The sequence below is a fragment of the Triturus cristatus genome, chromosome 4_1, assembly GCF_964204655.1.
Source record: "Triturus cristatus chromosome 4_1, aTriCri1.1, whole genome shotgun sequence".
NCBI lineage: Eukaryota > Metazoa > Chordata > Amphibia > Caudata > Salamandridae > Triturus > Triturus cristatus.
Window position 1 is genome coordinate 415,204,029 of NC_140585.1, and position 5,468 is coordinate 415,209,496.

The 5,468-nt window shown below is 56.5% G+C and overlaps 2 non-coding genes across 2 annotated transcripts; both read left to right on the forward strand.

The window, feature by feature from the left end:
• The first annotated feature begins 1,954 nt into the window (after positions 1–1,954).
• On the forward strand, positions 1,955–2,060 carry LOC146855042 (U6 spliceosomal RNA). The gene has a single exon (XR_014958919.1). It is a non-coding gene; the product is annotated as a U6 spliceosomal RNA (small nuclear RNA).
• Positions 2,061–3,273: 1,213 nt separating this feature from the next.
• Positions 3,274–3,377, forward strand: LOC146855043 (U6 spliceosomal RNA). Its single transcript, XR_014958923.1, has one exon. It is a non-coding gene; the product is annotated as a U6 spliceosomal RNA (small nuclear RNA).
• The last annotated feature ends 2,091 nt before the right edge of the window (positions 3,378–5,468 follow it).

Here is a 5,468-nt window from a genome sequence, read left to right on the forward strand (position 1 = left end):
AACGAGGCAGGTCGGCTGGGCCAGCTCCACCCGTTTCCCATACAGCTCCGAGCAGGATCCCGTCTTGATGATTTGCTCAGCACGTGATCTTTCGGGCGGGATGGCGTCTCCAATAACTACAGACGTGTGGAAAAGCCCCTTTATTGAAACAGGTGCACAAAACGCCAGTAAAAACCCCATTGACCTGGCTCTACACCATACAGACTACTCATTGCCTTGGCCTCACTATACAGTTCATTAACTAACCAAAAACCCCTCCCCTAATCAAAACCCCCTTTTAAAACCAAACCAATCAAACTCCACTCACACCCATCACTCATAACTCCCAGCAACCATCCATTACCTCCTCGTTAGTCTTCCTCGCCACATGATTAACACAGTGAGCTTCAGCTCCACAACAGAACCCTCCAAAGCAAAAAGTCAGCATCCCATGCCTCCCATCCCTTCCCAATATGGCCGACCCATTACACCCATGACCCCTATAAGAGGCGGGCCGGCCCAACCCATCAGCCTGTTTTTTTTGTTCTGCACTCTCTCCAGAGCGCATCAGGTGAGTGGTGCCTGCTGTAGCAGGTGCTTGGGTCCTGGGTTGGAGGTCCTGCTCTAGCGGACCCTAGGGGCTTGGACCTGGTTTGTACCCCTGCTTGTTGCCCCCGAGGTGTGTGGCGATATGCTGTGCTGGTACCGGTGAGGCTCTGCCTTAGCGAGCCGTGGGTTTTCAGGTGAGGGGGGGGGGGTTTGCGCTGGGAACAGTCTATCTTTTGTATCTGTGTTTCCCTTCGCCGCCCGTCGTTTTCAACTACGGGCGGCTGCTGTGCGACTCCGGTTTCCCTGCAGGAGACCTCCTTTCATCATTGGGACTGTGTCCCGAGGGTTGCGAGCGGGTGCTTTTTGAAAATAATTCTGCCCTGTTGTCAACTCCTTCCCCGAGCCGCGTATTCGCCTGCCCGCCTGCCCTTCGTGGCGTTGGGGGAGGCGGCGGCTCTACGGGGCTCGGTCCGTCTGTGGGCCGCTGTGCGACTCCGGCGCTGGGATTCTCTCGTCATTGTCGGCATTGAGGGTCGCATGCATACCTGCGTCCATGGCACTCCTTCCGGCTTGATTCGCTCCGGGGACGGCGGCGTTGCTGTGTGCGCGCTGTTGTTCCTCGCGGCTGTGGGCCGGCTCGGGGTCCCGGGGGCGGGGCTTCGTTGTGGGCGTGTCTCACCGGGTGTTTCTCCCGCCTTCCTTACCTTTTTAGGTGCCAAGGGGTTTTCTTTACAGTGTATCGCTGTACCTGGTGTGTCTTTACTGCGGGTGTGCTGTGTTTCTCGCGCTTCCTGCATCATGGTAATAAGGGTGTCCTGCCCTCCCGGGATCCTCCTGACGCGATTGCCCTGCAGTCCTTTCATTGTTCAGGCCGCTGTTTCGGCGGCTTTTGCGCGGCGCTCGTTGCCAGGTACCCTCCTCCCCGATCCGTCCTCGCTTGGTTTCCTCCTTGGTCTTGGTCACGGGTCGCGGGTTCAGTTTCCGGCGGGGCCGCTCAGTGTAGATGTTATGAGTACCTTTGGTTTGGGTGTCACCTAATCATCTGTTATTCAGAGCCAGCATTCCTGTTGTGGCGAACGTGCGCTTTCCGAATACGCAGGTTCTGTGTGGTTGTCCTACACAGTCATTGTACTGGACTTCTTTTATTGGTTTACACATGCATAATGTTCTTTGTGTTGTCGTGCGTTTGCTGCCTTTCTTCCTCTTCTTTTCAGCCTGGTGCTGTAGCTCGCTGGGGAGTCTTGTGCCTCTGGTTCTCGGGGCTCTCACAGGACGAGGGGTCGATTCCCGCACTCACTGTCTGTGTCATGAGTTGGCGACTCTTTCTGGCTCTTCTTTCGTGATGGTGTTTGATGTACGCTGTCCACTCTTCCTGCTCTGAGACGCCGGTTGTCTCACTTTTTTGTGGTCCTTCTGTGGTTGGTGGGTGCTCGCTTCGGCAGCTCATGTACTACATTTGGTTCGATGCTGGGAAGTTTGCATGGCCCCTGCGCAAGGATGACACGCAGTTTCGTGAAGCGTTCCATGTATGCAGTTGTTTTGTCCTGCTTCTGGGGCTTCTCGGGATTCCATGTACCAGGTGCTTTAGCTCTTTGGTTTGTCTTGTGCCTCTGGTTGTCGAGGCTGTCTCAGGACTAGGGTTCGAGACCTGCATATCGCTGTCTAAGTGTCATGGGTGGGCTGAATTTCGAAACTCTGCTTTGTGGCTTTGCTTCACTTTCCGGTACGCGTGTTCTGTCCTGGTGGTTGGGGGTGCTAGCTGGGTGCTTGCCTCTTCCTCCTCCGGTTCTGTTTTTCCCATTATTAAGGTGTGCCTCTGGTCTCTTGGCTGCTGTGCCATGCGGGACTTGTCGCCCCGTTGGGTGCGTTGTTGTGTGCCGTTGGCCTGGTGGCTTGGGGTTCTGTTGCGTCCGCTTCTGGCGCCTCTGTTTCTCCTCTTGAAGGGCTATGTGGGGGTGGGATGCGCCGCCTGCCTTCCCTTCGGGTGCGGGCGGTGGAGGTTGTAGGCGTTTGTTTTTTTGCTTCGCTGTCGTCCTTCCTGCACACTGGCGCTGTGTTGCCTTCCCTCTCTTCCCACTCCTACTGCTCTGCCCCGGTTGGTTCGGGGATCCCAGGTGGGGGCCCTGCTATGTCGGGTTCTCTTGCTGGTTCCTCCTCCTGCTGGCAGTCGCGGTCCTGCCCTGCGCTCCCCCCTCCCCCGCCGCCTTGTGCTTGAGGCCCTGCTATAGCAGGCTCTGGGGTTTGGGTTTTGGCGTTTGGCTGCCCCTCTCTGTGGGGGCGGCTGTGGGCTTCTATATTTTTCCAAATGTTGCACCTGGGTGCGTGTGGGTCCCTCGGCCTCCTCTGGGCACGGGGCTCGGTTGGCTTTCGGCTTGCCGGCGGTGTCCTCGGCTCTTTCGTGCCTTTCCGCCCTGGTTTCGCATGGCCTGGTCTGCTTTCTGCGGTTGTGCAGGGTCGGGCCTGGTTTGTGCCCGGTTGGGGGACCGCCTGGGTCTTCCGGGTGCTGTGGGCTTTGGGGTCCTTTTTGGACTCTCCCTGTCGTGTTCGGGTCTGCGGCTGTGCCGCTCCCTCCTCTTCGTGCTCCCTGTCTCGGCGGTCGGTTCTTACCCCCCTTTTTCTGTTGGGCCAGGTGCTATGGCTCAACCAGGAGCTATGGCTCAATGGTAGGTCTTGTGCCTCTGGTTGTCATGGCTCTCACGGGACATGGGTTTGTGTCCCGCATTCGCTGTCAGGGTGGCATTAGTTGGCATTTCTTTCATGCTCTTCTTTAATTGGTACGATTCAGAGGAGATTGGCTTGGCCCCTGCGCAAGGTTGATGCGCACCATTTGTGATGCGTTCCATTCAATTCTCGCAGGCCATGGGTTCGTGTCACGCACATGCTGCCTTTGTGTCATGTGTTGGCACACTGTCGTTCTGTTATGAGGTTGTCTGACTTGGTTGGGGCCTTCCTCGTATGGTGTTTTGGGGTGATTGCTGCGGCGGCTGGTGTACTCCGCCTGGTACGTTTCAGTGCTTTTCGCATGTCCCCTGCACTCGGTTTCCACGCGTTTTCGTGTGCCGTTCCTTGCAGTCTTGTTGCCTGGCTGTTTCTCCTTCCGGTTGGTCTCGGTGCCTCTGGTCCTTCCTTGGTTCGGTTTGCCCGGCCTCTTCCCGCTTCTGTCCTGGTACGGCTGGGCGGTTTTGGTGCTGCTTTGGACTACTGCGTCTCCTGCAGGGGCCTGGGTTCGGTTTCTTGGTCGCGGATGCTGTTCCTGTTGAGTCCCCCTTGCCGCTCCTCTGTTTGTGGTTGTTACATTGTAGGCCACTGCTCTCCGATTCCCGTATTGGTTGTCGTGAGCTTTTTTGTTCTGGGCTGGGTCTGTGGTTTTCACTCTGGGTGTTTTCCAGTCTGGCTTCTGTTTGCCGTTCCTTGGTGGCTCTGGGGTTTTCCCCTGCCTTGTGCTCCCGGGTGTTGGCTGGGTTCGCCCCTGTTTGTGGCTGCCTGTGTGACGGTGTTCTTCTGGGTCCCTTTGGTGCTGTTTGCTCCCTTTGGGTCTCCGGTGTTGGCTCTTCGGCCTTCTCATCCTTTTTCTGCCAGTTTCTGGATCACCCTGCCCTTCTGCCCTTCTCGCCTTTGGTGGGTGCTCGTTTCGGCGACTCGCTTGGTCCCTGTGTGGGGCGGGCTCGGTCCGTGGCGCGGCTTTTCCCTGCCTTCTGTGCGTGGGTGGTCTTGTGGGTCTCCGCTTTCCGTGGTGGCCTGGTTGAGTCCCCTTGGTGGCCAGGTCTCTTCGGTGTCGTTCTGTCACCTTCCTGGGTCTGTTTGTTCCCTTTTTCCTGCCTGGGTTCTCTCCTTGGGGTCGCGGTCCCTTCCGGGGGGTCCTTTGTGTGACTGGGGTTTATTTACCCTTCTGTTCTCTTCTGCGCCCCTTTTCCTTTCTTGCAACTCGCGAGTGGTGTTCTACCTTGCGGGGTTGCTGTGTTTGTCAATCGGCTTCTCCCTTTCTGCTGTGCCTTTTTTGATGGGTCGCTGTGGTGGGGTTGCCCTCTGTTTGTTCGGTTTCCCTTTTTTTTAAGGGGGGTTTTTGTTGCCCTCTTTCGGGATGTCCGTTGGCCGGTTTTGGCCGGCTTGTTCTCTGGGCTCTGTTTTCTGTGGCCTTTGGCTCCGTGCGGTCTGGTCCGGAGCTTTTCTCTGTCCCATGTGGGCCTTTGCTTTCGGCATGGTTCCTGCCGGCTCTTCGTGTCTCTGGGGTCCGGGTTTTTGTCCTTCCCGGTGTCTTCGGTCCCGGGCTGGTTCTTCCTGCTCGTGGTGCCTCTCCCCTGGGTGGTCCTTCCGCTCGGTCTGGCCTGTTGGGTTTGGCCCTCGTTCGTGGGCATTCCCTTTTGGTCTGTTGGTTTCTTGTGAGTTCCATGAAGCCGTTTGGCTTTGGTATGTGCTCACTGTGTTAGTCATGTGGCGAGGAAGACTAACGAGGAGGTAATGCCCCGATTACTTACCGGTAATCTTCATTACTCCGAGTATAGTCTTCCTCGCCACATGAGTTCCCATCCCTCCCTCCCTGTCTGGCTATCGGCTTCATGTTGTGCTTGGTAGTTTCAGGCTGATGGGTTGGGCCGGCCCGCCTCTTATAGGGGTCATGGGTGTAATGGGTCAGCCATATTGGGAAGGGATGGGAGGCATGGGATGCTGACTTTTTGCTTTGGAGGGTTCTGTTGTGGAGCTGAAGCTCACTGTGTTAGTCATGTGGCGAGGAAGACTTTACTCTGAGTAATGAAGATTACCGGTAAGTAATCGGGGCATCTTGCATCCACCACTGCTGTCATCTCATTCCACAAATTCCCCTCCCCCCCCCCCCCCCCCCCAAATTGAACTGGGTCTGAACACTGACCCTTGCTTTCTTTTTCCGAATCTTTTAAACTGATGGAAAAAAAACTACCACCAGAAACACCCCCACAGTTTTT